Source organism: Leptidea sinapis, chromosome 25 (assembly GCF_905404315.1).
Source record: "Leptidea sinapis chromosome 25, ilLepSina1.1, whole genome shotgun sequence".
In the NCBI taxonomy this organism is placed as follows: domain Eukaryota; kingdom Metazoa; phylum Arthropoda; class Insecta; order Lepidoptera; family Pieridae; genus Leptidea; species Leptidea sinapis.
Window position 1 is genome coordinate 8,832,106 of NC_066289.1, and position 16,759 is coordinate 8,848,864.

A 16,759-nucleotide genomic window follows, 5' to 3' on the forward strand; every position below is an offset into this window, starting at 1 on the left:
AAATATGAATTATTAATCTCTATTGTCATTTGTTTATTAATAGACTATGCGTTTTAGCAAACAATACGTTCTTCTATTATCTAATATCGACTAAAACTGGATTCTGGCATTTTTTTTCCTTCGATATTAAACAATTTGAAAAACCCAATAGATCCATTTCTTAAAATATAAATGTGTTTTACAAAATTTCATGTAATCTATATGGCTAACTTCTCCTATCTAATCTATTTCCAGCACAGCTTAGGTTACGCAATATATCGATATTAGATTAATATTCAAGACGAACCGAGATTTTGACACGTTTATATACCTCGAATGTATTAAATTGCTAGTAATTTTAATTTTTTATGTGTACAGCTTTTGTGTAGATTCTTCCTTAGTCTAGCCGATATTACCAGAACGAGCATTATCATCCGTAACGGCTCAGTCTCATTCAATACCCACTTAGTAAAGTGATCAGAGGCTCAAAGGAAATTGAACAACAATAATAAATGTTTTACTCTTGCCCATGTCTTCTTATCACTTATCATAAGCTTTAAAAGCTAAAAGGTTTAGTGTAAACACTTATATAATAAAGTACCAGTCGGGCCAGCCACTGTTCAGGCATTATCTATAAATAAATTAAAATGTTTTATTAAAAAATGGCTTCGTCATAAATCCTACTACTCCACAGCTGAATATCTAAGTGATCCGAAAGCCTGGAACTAGATTATGATTATTTTACAGCTATTATTATTTTTAAATAGTATTTTATGGAAAAAAAATATAATTTTATAGTAAATTATTATTGTGTAAGAATTTTGAAAAACAATGAAAATAAATTTATTAAAAAGTAAATTTAATTTATTGTATCTCTATTTTTAATTTTTAATAAACTCTGATACACAATCAGAGTTTATTAAAAATTAATTATATTTATAATAATCTCGAAACTAATACAGTTAATTACTTATTAAAATTAATGTTAATCGTTTTTAAATATACAATATGTTTTATAATATTGTATATTTCATTAAAAAGAGTGCAAAAAAAACGCTGGTAGAGTATCTCGCGCCGCTTCTTCGCCATTTGTTTCCGAAGCGGTAGTAGTATCTATTATATTAGAAATCATATCAAAAAGAATTCTATGCCATAGAAAATAAATGCATTTTATGCCTTAACTGAATAGGAATAAAAAGTCATTAAAACCTCAACTCTAAACGTTTTTTTATTCATGTTATATTAGCTTTACCTGCATCTTTGCAACAATATCTTTCAATGTCATTATCTACACCAAAGAGATGCAATTTCCTTGAAAATTTGTACACTCATCATGGACCTTGGACAAACAAGTTCAAAATTCATTTTTTGTGTTCAAACCAAAAATTACTCCTTTAACGAAACGACAACGATTACAAAACTGAAGATACTTCTAAATTTAAGTTTCGCTTAACATGGACTGCCACGTTCAGCGCTTTATAAGGAAATGACCCGTATTACAAGAGTAATAACCGTACAGAGACCCAATATATAACACTTTTTAAAAACCATTGGCAATCGTGGTGACTGTAGAATATATATTCTTATAATTAATTGTGATTACGAATGAAACAAAGTTGTCACTAAGCTAAAAAGTTCTGTAGCGGCTATTCTATGGTCAATCGGAAATTATTTCATTAGTATTTCTTGAAGTTAAACTTATATGCGCGCATGAGGATAATTTTTTTACGGATGAAAGGCAATAAAGTGACACGAAAATGTGGGACTTTTTGTTCAAGAAGAGGGAGAGAGCGATTGAGACTGATTGAGAGTTCGTGAGAAAAGGCGAACGTAGCATGAAGCAAATAGCGCCGTTAGTAATTAGAACTTCTTCCCTACCAGGTTTGTATCTTGCAGGTTTAGCGCGTGACCGTTAGTAAGTAGAACATCTTCCCTACTAGCGTTGTATCGTGCAGGAAGCCTACAGGCGTTGAAGTGAAACTGCATGCACAACATCTTAATTAAAACAATTAAGTTTTTCAATTTGCCAAAGAAGTTTCACGTCTGACATATGTACTTTGTACGTACGCAATTGTTTTAATTTTGATAGCGTTAAATTTTATTTTTATAAATATAATAAAAAAATAAATATTAGTTTTATGTATTTGATTGGTATAAAATTTATCAGCTTACTGTTTGTTCTTTCTTAAAAGAAAAACTATATTGATATGGTCAAAGTCCCTTTTTTTTATGAAAATAAAAGACGACATGAGCAGGACGCTCAGCTGATAGTAATTGATACGCCTTGCCCATTACAAATGCAGCGCAGTTCTGAATTCTTGAAAAATCCAAAAATACTGAGTGGCACTATAATTGTGCTCGTCACCTTGAGACATAAAATGTTAAGTCTCATTTGCCCAGTAATTTCACTAGCTACGGTGCCCTTCTGATCGAAACGCAGTAATATTATAGTATAACAATATATATAGTATAACATTACTGCTTCACGGCAGAAATAGGCGCCGTTGTGAAGGAGCCTCCCACTGGTAACCTTGGTAACTGGTCACTTTAACGATAACATTTTATTTACCTTATTTGTATTAGTACATGTAACGATTTATTTGCCTTGTGACCCTATAATCCCTATAATCCCAGCGGTAAGGTAAATAAATCACTCCAAAATAAAATTGAAATATTTAAAAGCTTTTCACAAACAGATTATAAAAGGAAACCATTAAACAGAGACCTTATTATGACTATTAGATTATTAATTTTATTTTATTAGTATTATACGCGCCACATATGGTGGGCATACTGAGCTCCATATAAATTCTAGCCTCTTAACCCTAGATAGCTAACGTTACTAGATGTGACTGATAAGCTAACTATTCGACTTTTTGACGAACACTTTTAAAATACATATTTAAATATTAGCAACTCTTTCATTGTACGCGTTCATTAATTATTAAATATTTGTAGGATATAAATTAAGGATATTTAAATCAAAAATTAATGCTTATCAAAGTTTAAAGGACAAAATAACAAATCTTAATAGCATATAGTTTCAAGAGATCAAAAAAAGGCATTTGACGTTATATGAACAAATATAGAAACTTTTAGTCATAAAAACTAAACTTTAATTCAAGTTTAGTAAAGAGATCATACAAAAGTAGTAGTAATAATACTTCAAATTAAGTATTTTTGCGCAATTTGCACAGAATGCTACTTTATGTTCACCACAAATAGGAACTTTGCAGCTATGACAATAATTTTTAGTCATGGGCCTTTTTTTGTTTGAATATAAGCTGCAGGTCTTTCTTTTTGATATTGTGGCTGTTCTGGAACTAGTTGAGTTTCTGAACCTGGTAGAATTTGGTCTTGCCTTCGGAATTTAGCAGTTTCCTCAAAACTCGTACCGAACACTTCTCTTATAATTTCTTTCAGTCTTAGCGGCATCGTTGATACACGGTTGAGTCACGGTTCGTTTAGCTTTTCATGTAACAGCTTCATAAACTTTCTGTGGAGTAGTGGTTTACCTCCATACAATATAGTGTTGTGGCAATAAATAATGTATGATAGCCGATATATCCAACATGTTGTAAAATAAACACATCGGCCATCGATTGGTTTTGCGGTTACACGACATGTTCGAACACATTTGGTCAAAAGTATCCACGCCTCCTTTTGTAGCATTGTAGAAATCTATCATGTTAGGCTTTTTGGACGACAAATTGATAGTTCCTTCTACATCACAAGAGGAGAGCAAGTAACCATTTTGCTTGGCTTTGGTTTGTATGATATCAGAGTCATCTATCAATACTCCATCTCCACATATGCTGTCATATTCCTCAGTTGTTGGCATATAATCTTCGTAATTCAACGCTTGAGCTATTTCCTCGTCGGTAATGAACGATCTCCTAGGCATTATTCACTGTAAACGCAATAACTAAAACACAATTAGGAAAAGTCAACACAAATAATAATCACTAAAAGTAACACAAAAGCTAACCATTCATCAAAATGACGACTAAGTTCTAGGTATTTCAAAAACTATACAACTTACCACCAAATCACGACCACCGTTCGACGCAGCTTGGCTCGGATTGAGTTGGTTCGACACCGCATGTAGGTACGTGTGACGTTTAAAAAGATATGGCCATATATTTATTCACTGTTCGTCGTTTTGACGAACGTTAGCTATCTAGGGTTAAGCGGGCGCGTATCACGAGTTGAGGAAGCCCGCATTTTGCACAATTACGAGTTGTGTTTTCTTATCCAGTATCGGCCATTTCGTCATTCCCAGCATAACCCCAACATCATCCATCCTTTACAAAATAAGAATGGAGGCACTTACTTGAAGTGTTCTTCTGCACAGACTTCTTCCCGTTTCGGAGCCCCGATTACGACTCCAGGCAGGCGAATCGTACAAAATACGTCGCGTTTTGGACTGTAGGTAGCACTGTTATAAGAATAAAACTACACTGGCCTGCAAAAGTAAGTATCACACTTTTCAAATTAATTTTTTTTCTTAACTATAGAAGGTAGAGATTTAAGATTAAAAACGTTTTGTTGCAAATTTTATATGCTTTAATTCTTAGAAACTAAAATAATACATTAGTAACATTTTTAACTTAAAAAAGTTAAAACAATGAAAATAGACATTTTTAGTTTAGTGTAAAAAAAAATCAACTAAAATGTATTACATGTTATTTAATTTTTAATAACTGGTATTGCCTCCTCGAGCTCTGATTACAGCTTCGAGCCGGTTTGGCATATTGAACACTAGGTTTCGGAGCCGATGTTGGGGAATATTCTCCCATTCTTCTACCAGGGCCTGCTATAGTGCCCTGAGGGTAGTAGGTGGTGGTCCGCGATTTCTGACTAGCCTCCCAAGCTCATCCCAGGCGTGTTCAATCGGGTTGAGATCAGGACTTCTTGATGGCCAAGCCATCACGCTGATACCGACCTCCTGAATATACTCTTGTACGATATGAGCCGTATGTGGCCGGGCATTATCATGCATCAGCATCGATCCATCACCCATATTTGCTAAATACGGCCCTGCATACTCACTGAGAATCTCTTGAGCATATCTTTGCCCAGTGAGGGTGCCATTTTCTATGGCTACTAGCTCTGTGCGACCTCCTGAAGATATGCCAGCCCATACATGTACACTGCCTCCACCGTATTGGACTCTTTCTGAGATGCAGGCTTGAAGGTATCGCTCACCAGGTCGCCTGTTTACACTTCGCCTTCCATCAGAAGTATAAAGGGAGAATCGAGACTCATCTGCAAACAAAACTCTTGACCATTCTTCTTCATCCCACTGCATGTGTTCACGGGCGTATCGCAGTCTCGCTACTCGATGCTGTCTCTCAAGTTTTGGGCCACTCGCTGGTCTTAGGGGTTTCAAATTTGCTTCAGCAAGTCTTCTTCTCACTGTTCTGTCACTAATGTAGTCCCTCCGGGTCTGAAGTAGCTGTTGCTGGACTTCAACTGCATTTTGGTGGCGATTTCTTAACACAGCGGAAATAATATAACGATCTTCTCGGGCACTGGTACACCTGGGTCTGCCATTACAAGGTCTCCTCAGATGGTGTCCAGTCTCTTTGTACCTTCTGGACCGTTCGTACCGTCGCACCCACCATTCTTGCAGTGCGACGCATACTGATGCCTAGTTCCAGAAAAACCATGATCCTAGCACATTCTTCAACCGAAAGAGGCATGATAAATAAATGTTATGTGCTTTTTAGCATAAATTTTTAAAACAAGACCCATCGATCTTGAAAAAAATTTAAAACAGAAAGAAAAATATGAATGGTAAAATTGTAATTCGGAAACGTCCACTTTGAAAAAGGAATGGTTTTGTTTTTGAAGATTTTTTTCAGCCATTTCTTAAGAGAAGGTTACCGACTACTTTTTATGTACAAAAAAATTCTCTTTGGAGTCCTTTTTATTTCAAAAGTATATCTTGTGAACTTGAAACGTTATCCCAATTTTAAAAGTGTGATACTTACTTTTGAAGGCCAGTGTAGCACCAAAACCAACATTAATACACCAAAATTACTCAAATTTTATCACAGCACTGCACAGCCGAAACAATTATTTTTGTATTCAACCACATAAAAGTGACTCAAATACATAATTATATGGATCATAAGCTGAGCTACAAAATATACTCAAATTAATAAATATATTTTAGTAAGCAAAAGACTCTGCCAGATTTCAACTCTGTGGTACAACACGTAGTAATGGCCGCACGTTCCAGACAAACAGAGGTTATAAGGTTCTATAAGGTTCTCTGTGGTCCACGTAGCTTTATATTCAGTGTAACACTGTCCGGAAACATTATATGAAAACCTTTGCTAATGTTGCTACAGATATGATGCTTATATAAAGAAAATTCCGATGTTATTTATAAATAGACAGACATTTTTTTGTAGATTTTAAAATTCATTGATTAATGAATTGAGTAGCAAATATTTTTATGTACCAAGTTGAAGGCTCGTTTAGGATTCATGAACAAAAAGAGCGAGCCAAAAAAAGCGTAGGAAACGGCACTATATTTTTGAAGACGTCCGGCGCATTTGAAACTCAGCGGTTTTATTTATGACAATAAGCGACGAGACGAATAGGGCGTTCAGCAGATGGTAATTGATACGCCTTGCCCATTACAATGCAGTGCCGCTCAGGACTCTTGCAAAACCCAAAACTCGTCACCCTGAGATATAAGATGTTAAGTCTCATTTGCCCAGTAATTTCACTAGCTACGGCACCCTTCAGACCGAAGCACAATAATGCTTGCACATTACTGCTTCAAGGCAGAAATAGGCGCCGTTGTGGTACCCATCCTGTGCAAAGGAGCATCCCACTGGTAAGATGATGATGATTAATCAGAGGTTCTTTTGCTGGTACCCATAATCTAGCCGGCATCCTGTGTAAGGGAGCCTCCCACTGGTCACTTATCTATTATGCTGTGTTCATATCAAATATCAGTTTTATTTTTCGTTTGGGTCCAAAAATACACTCATGTCATCAGTTAATCACGACGAAAAGTTGAGTTTTATTGAGAAACAGTGACATGAAACTCATTGCCACTCATTCAAATCATCATTAACAGTTGTAGCTTTTTACAAAATATTTAAACAATCTCTGCCAAGGAGACGCAATACAATAATCGATCGATTTAATTGTTATGATCAAAACTCATCATCATTTCAGCACGAAGACCTCGCTATTACCACTGGTCCTGCTCTGCCCTCATCCCAGATCGTCAGTCCATCTTGTGGGGGCCTACCAACACTAAATCTTCCGGTTTGTAGTCGCCATTCAAGGACTTTACTGCCCCACAGGCCATCTGTCCGTCGAGTTATGTGCCCTGCCCACTGCCACTTTAATTTCGCAACCTTATATTTGTTGTTAAGATTCATTTGCAAAACATTATGAAATCATTTGATGAAACATTCAAAGTAATATAATATGAAATTAGTATTGCATGAACGCTAGAAATGCTCTTTACAAAGTTGTTTTCAAAATGCAATCAGAGTGTGTACTACGCATATGTATACTGAAATAAGCGTCACTTTGACGGTAGTACAGAATAATAATTAATTCATGAATACTTCAGAGTATCGCAGTCCAAAACTGTATGAAATGTAGGACAGGTTTTTGAACAAGTAGGTTACAATAGTTATCATATAATATAAAGAAATATTATACAGCCTGAGACATATTTTACAAAATCTGAATTTATTTATGAAAATAAGAGACAAGACGAGCAGGACGTTGAGCTGATGGCAATTGATACGCCCTGGCCATTACAATACAGTACCGCTCAGGATTCTTGAAAAACACCATAAATTCAGAGCGGCACTACAACTGCGCTCTTCACCTTGAGATATAAGATGTCAAGTTTCATTTGCCCAGTAATTTCGCTGGCTACGGCACCCTTCAGACCGAAACACAGTAATGCTCACACATTACTGCTTCACGGCAGAAATAGGCGCCGTTGTGGTACCCATCCTGTGCAAAGGAGCATCCCACTGGTAAGATGATGATTAATCAGAGGTTTTTTTGGAAGAGGAATTAATACTACTTAATCGCAGTACTTTTGTGTATAGGTACATATAAATTTGAAGATACATTAGTACAGAGCTTTTTGATACGGATAGGCACATGTAAAGGCTATCCCAAACACATATAATCTTTGCACAATACATGGATTATAATAGCGTTGTCTCATATACAAAATTATGAAATTTTCCGGGCGGCTTATTACATTTTCCATGTCGGACATCACGTCAGATAACAACTTGTCGTGACACATCCAGCCGTTACCCGCTGAGTGAAATAATTCATAATTTGATTCCAGTTATGAGTGTGCCGCTCTATTTAAAGGTATGGAAATTACTAATAAAACTCAGACTAATGTCAACCCCGAATTTATAAACATCGCTTTGATGCGATCTTAGCTTAAGCTTAAGGCAACCGTTACGACCACTTAAGAAAAACTCACACTATAATCCGAAAAAAATGGAAATCATCAATTCTTATGTCATAACAACTGTAGTTCGAAGTTTTAAAATTACCGTGTAATACATGCATCGGTGTAGTTTGTTGATTTCTGTCATTAACGTAGCTCATAGCTGTCACGCATCTAAAAGGCGTTCCGTCCAAAGAGAATGTAAATACTACGTAATAAGAGGCGGGAATCTAAGAAGTTTTTACTTAGAATGTAAGAAAATTGAAATTTAGTTTAGTACGAAATGTGCAGTCATTTGACATAAGTCTGTAATAGTAGATGGCGATTGGCGACGAAGTATAATCCGGCTAAGTTTGAAAGCGAACAGTTGCTTATAACGTAGTGGATTTCTCCTATCTTCGTTTTTACAAGATTATAGCCGTCATCTGTCAATCTGTCAATGACTGCACATTTCATACAATCGAGTGAAACACCTGGGGTCACCAGGTGCTCTTCGGAAATTCTTCCGAAACGTTAAGAAGTTAAGTGACTTCTTTGAGGAGCTTGGCTGGCCTCTACCACCCTCGCACGCAAAATAGGCGCATATGACGTCGAGTTGCGGAAACCGCCCGTATGAAGAAGAAGCAGAAGAAAGTAAACAGTAACCATTTACCGATTGCCACTTATTTCAATAAAACTAATAATCAAATAAGTTTTGCATGTAGGCAACAGCCTACTTTAAAAAAAAATATTTGCGTTCGAAGACCATAAAAACATCTAAATATTTTCAAAGATATTTTTCGTTTTAGCAAAAAAATGATAGACTTACAATTTTTCAAACTTTGATGTATCTTCAGAGATACATTGCCAAGAAAAGGGTCATAGAACACTTTTTTACAATATTTATACGAAAACTTCGCACCTAAATATTAACAATTGCAACCCATAGTTCCATCTTCCAAGCATCCAACAAGAAAAACTACCCCAAAATTAAGAAAAACCCTAATATAATATTGACACAAAATATTATCTTGCCCCATTCTAGGCATAAGCCGTGTAGCTTGCAAGACAACGATATATTTAATACGATAGCCTTACTCGTATACACCAATAAACATCCATGACTCGGAAACAGACATGAATATTCATCGTATTAATGTTTGCATCTCCCGGGATTCGGGACCTCTAGCTCAGTGGGCAGGGTCACTAACCATTGGGCTGGGGTCGCCACTTGACACATTCTGTCAAATAACCGCACTTTATCTTATTAACAAATATGCAGGATATCCTCGCATTCCTGTTGATTTTCCTCCGTAACATTGTAGTAATTTTATTATTTGACGTCCAGCTATATATAAATATACATATAAACATATTATCAATGCGAAACACAAGATAATATATAAATATATTATCTTAAGGTTCGTATACTCAGGCGAATATAGAAGAACCCAGGATCTTGGAGAAGAGGTTAGGAAGAATACCGGTTTTCCCCTTTAATCCTATAATTCCTTTTCTTCTCAACTGAGTAACCCTTTATTAAATACGGTCCACTCAAAGTTTCCTGGCGCAACCACTTATTATAGTAATAAAAAAAACCGCGTGGTGACGTGGGACACCGGATAGGGACGAATATTTTTATGCATATAAATAGTTAAGATAGAATCATAAATGACGTTTACAACAGCAATATTTCAGGAGAACATACAAGGGAAATGCTAGTAGGTAACGCTTGTTGATCTTGGTATATAAAACCGAACCTGTAACGCAAAATAAACATTATTAAAGTTTATTATTGGGCCTATGAGCAAAGTTATTCAATATCGGGGACTTCGTGCTAAACATTCCAAGCATACAAACGGATTATGAATTACATATTATAATAGAATGGATGTAGTTTTGGTTCAACTATTCACATTGGTATGAGTGTGCTTTTAGGTGTGTGTGTTTAAATATGACTATCATGATCAAACAGGAATTAAACATTAGGGCTGCGAATTATAGAGAACACTTACTTATAATTTGCTCAGACTTTACTCGCGTAAAACTTAGCCGGGTTCAAGATCAGCACAAACTTTGATTTTATATTTATTAATCATTTGACAGCTGTGATTATGCTAAGACAGACCAATAGAAAAGTATAGCGCGCGTTACAATATACACAGTACATTGTCGAAATAAATGTTTGCAATAGAAAGTAAACTATAACAGTATAACAGCCAGTTGAACTGTCGACGTACTCCCGCCCAAACAGGTAAGAAAATTTTTAAAAATAATGTATTTTATGGTTATTATATGCATGTTTTTGTTAAATTATGAAATATAATTGTTTTTCTATTAAATTAAATAATTTGCAGTATAAATAATTATCTGGTGGGTGATTTTATTCACATTTTAAATGGATGTATCTCGTCGTGTACATTACCAAGTGTCCAACAGTATTGTGTTTGTTTGGGCTGTATCTCGTGGTACACACTGCCAACATCTCTAAGAAATTTTACAGAATCTTCCTGTATCTACACGTGCACACTGCCAAACCCATAAGCGATTCATTATGCATTAAAAAAGGTTAGCTTATTTTCTGTTTTTTTTTTGTGTAAATAAGTATGTGCTTTCAATGGGCAGAAAAATACTTGCTTTGGTTCCAGAACCCAATCAATCATCAAATGATGTGGAAAATTCGGAGTCTGAGCACTACAGTTATGAATCTTCACCGGTTCGTTTGCTTCTTTCTTCGCTGCAAAATCTTCACTAACTTTCTGATGATCAATGTGACCTTGGAAAATTGCAAATGATATCCTATTCCAGCCCTTTAGTACCAGCAAAACCCTTTATTGGAACCATTCCCATGGACTCTTCAGCTCAAGATTCTCTTCTACTTGTATTTTTGTCATACCAAAAGATCTAGGATTAACAGAATAGTACCTGAAACACCTGAGCCATCGCCACCAACAGAAGTAGCTTCAACATCATCATCCAACATACAGAATAAGCGTTCAAAGCAGTCAATATTAGCTGTAAAGAGACTAGCACCTATACAAAGAAAGCAATTAAATGTCTATTGGGTAAACAAGAAAGGAGACGGATACCCTTTCATACATTATTGAGCCAAGATGTAAAAGCATCACTGAGAATTTGAGGATTTTTGGTAATCTGAAAGCAGGGTTATAGGAGGTGAGGTTATAAAAACTGAGGTTTTGTAAAATTGAGATTATGCAATATATGGGCAACAATCTATATTAAAACAGCTGATTTTTGAAATGTGATTGTTTTTTTGTTGTACGAAAATGATCGTACAAGTTTAGCAATATCGGAAATCAAATAGAAAGAAAGCAAATATCAATAACACAACGGGAAACACTCAAATGGCAAATCGCGTAGGTATGCACAAACGATACTACGAAACGAGTAATTGACAATTGACATTCTAGACAATTCTGTGGCTGTCACTGTCAGCACAGATAAAAAATGCAGAACGAGATTCAGAATCGACTTTTTCTTCGATCGATTTCTTTGCAATATTAAGTTGATATATTTTGTTTTAACTAAATACATTATGTTATGTTAATTATAATGTATTTTTTAGGTACTTTTATTGAATTAATCATCTGGTTCAAGTGGTTTTGGGTTGAATTTTATGAACTCATTCACATTAATCGATTATAGTAATCGATATTCCATTTAAATCGTGAATTTTAAGATAATGAAAACTTAATTTTGAGATTTATCGTTTTCTAGATTGTGAATTAGGGTAATTTTGAACTTTGAACTCAAGGCTGAAATATATAATAAAGAGTTACCAACTACGAACAGTATTAAAAGGCCACTAGAATATTTCCATTATCTCCTCGATGAGAACAAAGTAATTTATATTCAACTCAAATGATCGGGCGCTCTCTTAATTTTTCAAAGCAAGTTGGTAAATAAAATTATTGCAATTAATTTGCATGTGGGAAATGTGAATTACGATTGCGTGATGCAGAAAAGAAGCTTTTAACCGACAAAGCTCTAAAAAAAGGACGAAGCTATCAAGTCGTGTTCAATAAAAATAAAGTATGCATTCTAAAATGGCATGATAAAAAAGTTGTCACCGTTGCTGGAAGCTATGAGGTAGAGACGCCAGTTGGTCAGCTGTCCTGAAATCATCAGGCACTACAAATCGCACATGGGAGGAGTAGATCTTACGAACATGTTGCTTTCCCTCTACAGAACTGCAATGAAAATTCGTAGGTGGCACTTGCCAATATTTTCACAGATCTTTGCTATGTGCGTAAATAATGGCTGGATTTAATATATGATGATGTAATACAAGGCCTACTGAATTCAATAACTATCAAACAAACTTCGTACTGCAAGGCCAACTACTACGACAGATTTGATCGATATAATAATTTTCCGACATTTGGACCCAAGGGTCGATGCAAACTTTGCATAAAAGGGCAGACCATGTGCATGAAGTGCGGTATGAGACTATGCCTTCTGCCCGTCAGAAATTGTTTTTTTTTTAATTTCCATAGCAAGCATACCTGAGGAAATCTCATTTTGTCATATTATTTTTTCTCAGAGAAGCTTTTGTAATTTTGTTTATTTTTTCAACAGAAATGACAGTTTAAGTATGTTATTTTCTTTATATTTTAACAAAACGAACTGATTTTTGATTAAAAATGCAATCTTTTTACTTCTTTTGCTAACCAAGTTATTTAACAATGAAGTCATATGTAACCTGGCCATGTATCTTTAGAGATACATTAAAATTATAACATATTATGAAGGACTCTTGGCACTGTATCCCACAGGATACATGTGTTTTTTTTAAACTACTCACATCGGATTTTTTTCTGTATTTTTCTAGGCATCTTTGGGACACAAAATTTACGCCATATAAAAATTTTAATTATTATGATATTCAAAGATTTTTTTCTCTGCCAGGTAAAGGGATAATAAATATATAGTAAAAGGAAAGGCATTTATTTTCTCAAAATTGATTCCTTAGAATCCTTTTTGATGTAATTTCTAATATACTACATACTACTACCGCTTCGGAAGCAAATGGCGCTCCGAGAAGAAGAAGAAGCGGTGCAAGAAACTATCCTAGCATTCTATTTTTGCGCTCTTTTTAATTAAATATACAAATACAAATATTTTATTTTGTCTCAAAAGAAAACGTATTATACAGAAAGCCATGTACAAGTTACTACAAAGTTACATACTGATAATACCTACTATACAACATTATACATCACAACCATTAGGTACATACATTAAAAAGTTTACATAGGTACTTAAGTTTGGTAAATGAATCTAGACATGTAGTTGTTACTGCTAGTACTTCTTAAATAAACTAGGTACGTACAGATAGTAGGTTTATGTAAAAGAGACATAAAAGCTTGTGCCTTTTTCCACAAAATATCTATTTTGCTGGAGATTAGGTAAGTAGTCTACATTATGACAACAATCTACTAGTACATGGCTGGGCTCTAACTCTTAACTAAGTTTCCCTGTGTTTAGGATATTAGTACTCCCCGTGTATCGGTCGGTTATTGCATAGTTCAAGAATGTGTGGGTTTGACTATTATAATGCACAATATGAGTAGTAGTTTAAAAATTTAGAGAAAGAAAAACAAATAAATAAAATAATATAGTATTCCATGTAAGTAGGTAAAATATGATTTAAAGGTATGAGTAGTAATGAGTAGGTAAATATGTAGGTAGGTAATTATACCATCAGATAATTATCTAAATACCTACTAGTGAAGGCTTATTATTGTATATTTTAGTATAGGTGTGGAATATAGATAGATACAATATATTCTAAAGGAATATGTGATTATCTGCTTTTACGGTAGGTATCTAAATTATTACCTTTGTTGATTTAAATTAACAAAGTTTAAATGTATCGGTATGCCTTTTGAAATAAAAGTATTAATTATTAATACCGTATACTAATTAAATTATTACTTTTTTAGGTCAGCTCAAGTAATGTAAATAATACGTGTAATGTGATGTATAAGTAAAGTAAAATTATTTTCGGTACATACCCAGACCATTTCGGCAGTTTAATAAGGTAGCTAACCTGATTCACATCTTTGGTATGTTACAGTTAATTAATTAACAGGATGTCTACCAATTAATAATTAAACACACTACATTATTAGCACAGTTTCTAATAAAAATGGTATTCATTGCGCAAAATAATCTTTACTTCACTGTTGTATCAAAATTAGATGTACCGTCAATAAAACAATAAGTGTGTTGATACGGACATGAATCGACACATTATTAGCAGCTACTAGAAGCGACAAGATGCAGTTATTAGTTTTAGTTTATATTTTTTTTTTAATTCTTTTTTTTTTTCATTTTTTTGTGTGAATTTTATTTATTCATCCTAAAGGAGATTTACTTACTAAGGAGAGTCCTGTAATGTTTTTAAAAGTGTTACGTTATAATTTCTAGCGATGCTTCAGTTTCTCTGTAGTCTTTTGTAAGAAACCAGTTTTGAACTTCATTTTTGAGTTTATTTCTAGTCATTTCAAAAATCTTTATTTATTTTATTATATAGAGAACTTGATAAAAAAGGGATTTGTTTATTAGTAAATTTTGTTCTATTTGATGGAATTTGACAGACATTATGTCGCAGACTTTTTTGGTTTATTTGTTCACGTATTGTGTTATACGGGAGTTGATTATGTTTATATAAAAGCACATGTAAAATATACAGCTGTCTCACGCTCATTAGTCTGTTGTCACGGTACAGCTGCTTTGTAGGATGTCTAAATCGTTTAAAAAGCATTACTTTAAGTATGCATCTTTGGGCCCGTTCTATACTTATTAGGTATGATCTAGGGGCTCCTCCCCATACGGGGAGGCAATAAATTAATAGCGATTGGACCAGAGATACATAAATCTTTTTAATAAGTTCCGGATCAGCAACAAGTCGTAAGCTTTTAAAAATGTATATTAGCTTCCGAATTCTACTTGTCTGATTATAGATATGTATGTCCCATCTCAGGTGTCTATCTAGATAGACTCCTAAGTACTTAATATGGTCAGCTTTTTCAAGATTTGGACAATTGCAAGAGACAGATCGATTTGGAAAATGATTACAGGAATGTATTTTAATCTCATAATTCTCATCGGGACTGATTCTGCTTGAAATTGAAAAGGGGACGTACTTCGTTTTGTTTACATTTAGGGCCATTATATTAAGTTTCAGCCATTTAGCTACTCTGCACAGTCCTTTTCTTGCTATTTCCTTAACGTCTGCCCATGAACTTCCTGAAAATATTAATGCAGTGTCGTTGGCATATGTTGAAATGACAGTGTTAGGTAGTTGCATGTTACAAAGCTCGTTAATGTATATAGTGAATAGCGTTGGCCCGAGTATGCTTCCTTGTGGAACTCCACAATCAACAGTGACCTCGTCACTTAGATAATTATCAATTCTTACTGTCTGTTTGCGTTTAGTAAGGTAGCTCTCAAAAAGTTTTAGCTGAAGACCCCTTATACCGATTTGCTCTAGTTTGTGTAAAAGGTTGGGAACAGAGACAGTGTCGAATGCCTTCATGAGATCCAAGAAAATGCCCAAATACTTTTTACGTGAATCCAGTTTATTGACTAACTCAAAAGTAATTTTTGTTACAGCGGTAACAGTTGATTTTTTGGGTCTGAAACCAAACTGATTATTCGATAGTAAGTTTTTAATTTCTAGGTATATCATCAGCTTTTTGTTTTTGATTTTTTCTATGATCTTGGATAGTGCAGGTAGCAAGGAGATTGGACGATAGTTCGAAGCACTATTTCTCTCTCCACCTTTATAAATGGGACATATGATAGATTTTTTCAATGCAGTGGGGAAAACTCCTGTCATGAAACAAGTATTGCAAATATGTGTAATTGATTTACAATTTTTATAAAAATCATTTGATATTCCGTCCCATCCTGGAGCACTTTGAGATTTGAGAGAATTAATTGTGCTGATAATTTCTGATTCAGTTACAAGAAAGAGAGCAAACGATGATGCAGGAATTGTAGTAGGTATGTATGTATTAGGTATTTCACTGTCGTTTTTGGACATTACTTCTCCTGAGAGACTAGCAGTTATATCTGCTGCAAGGGAGGATCCTACTGTGGCAAAGTATTTATTTACAATATTTACAGACTCAGTAGAAGAAGAGGATAAGCTGAGTAGTTCCTTACATTCGTTATTTTTACCACTACCTATATTGCAGATTTGTTTTATGTTATGCCACATATCTTTAGGTTTATGTATGGAATTATTTAGTAATTTTCGTTCAAATTTCCGTTTGGCTGTTTTGAGGATGGAGTTACACATATTACGGC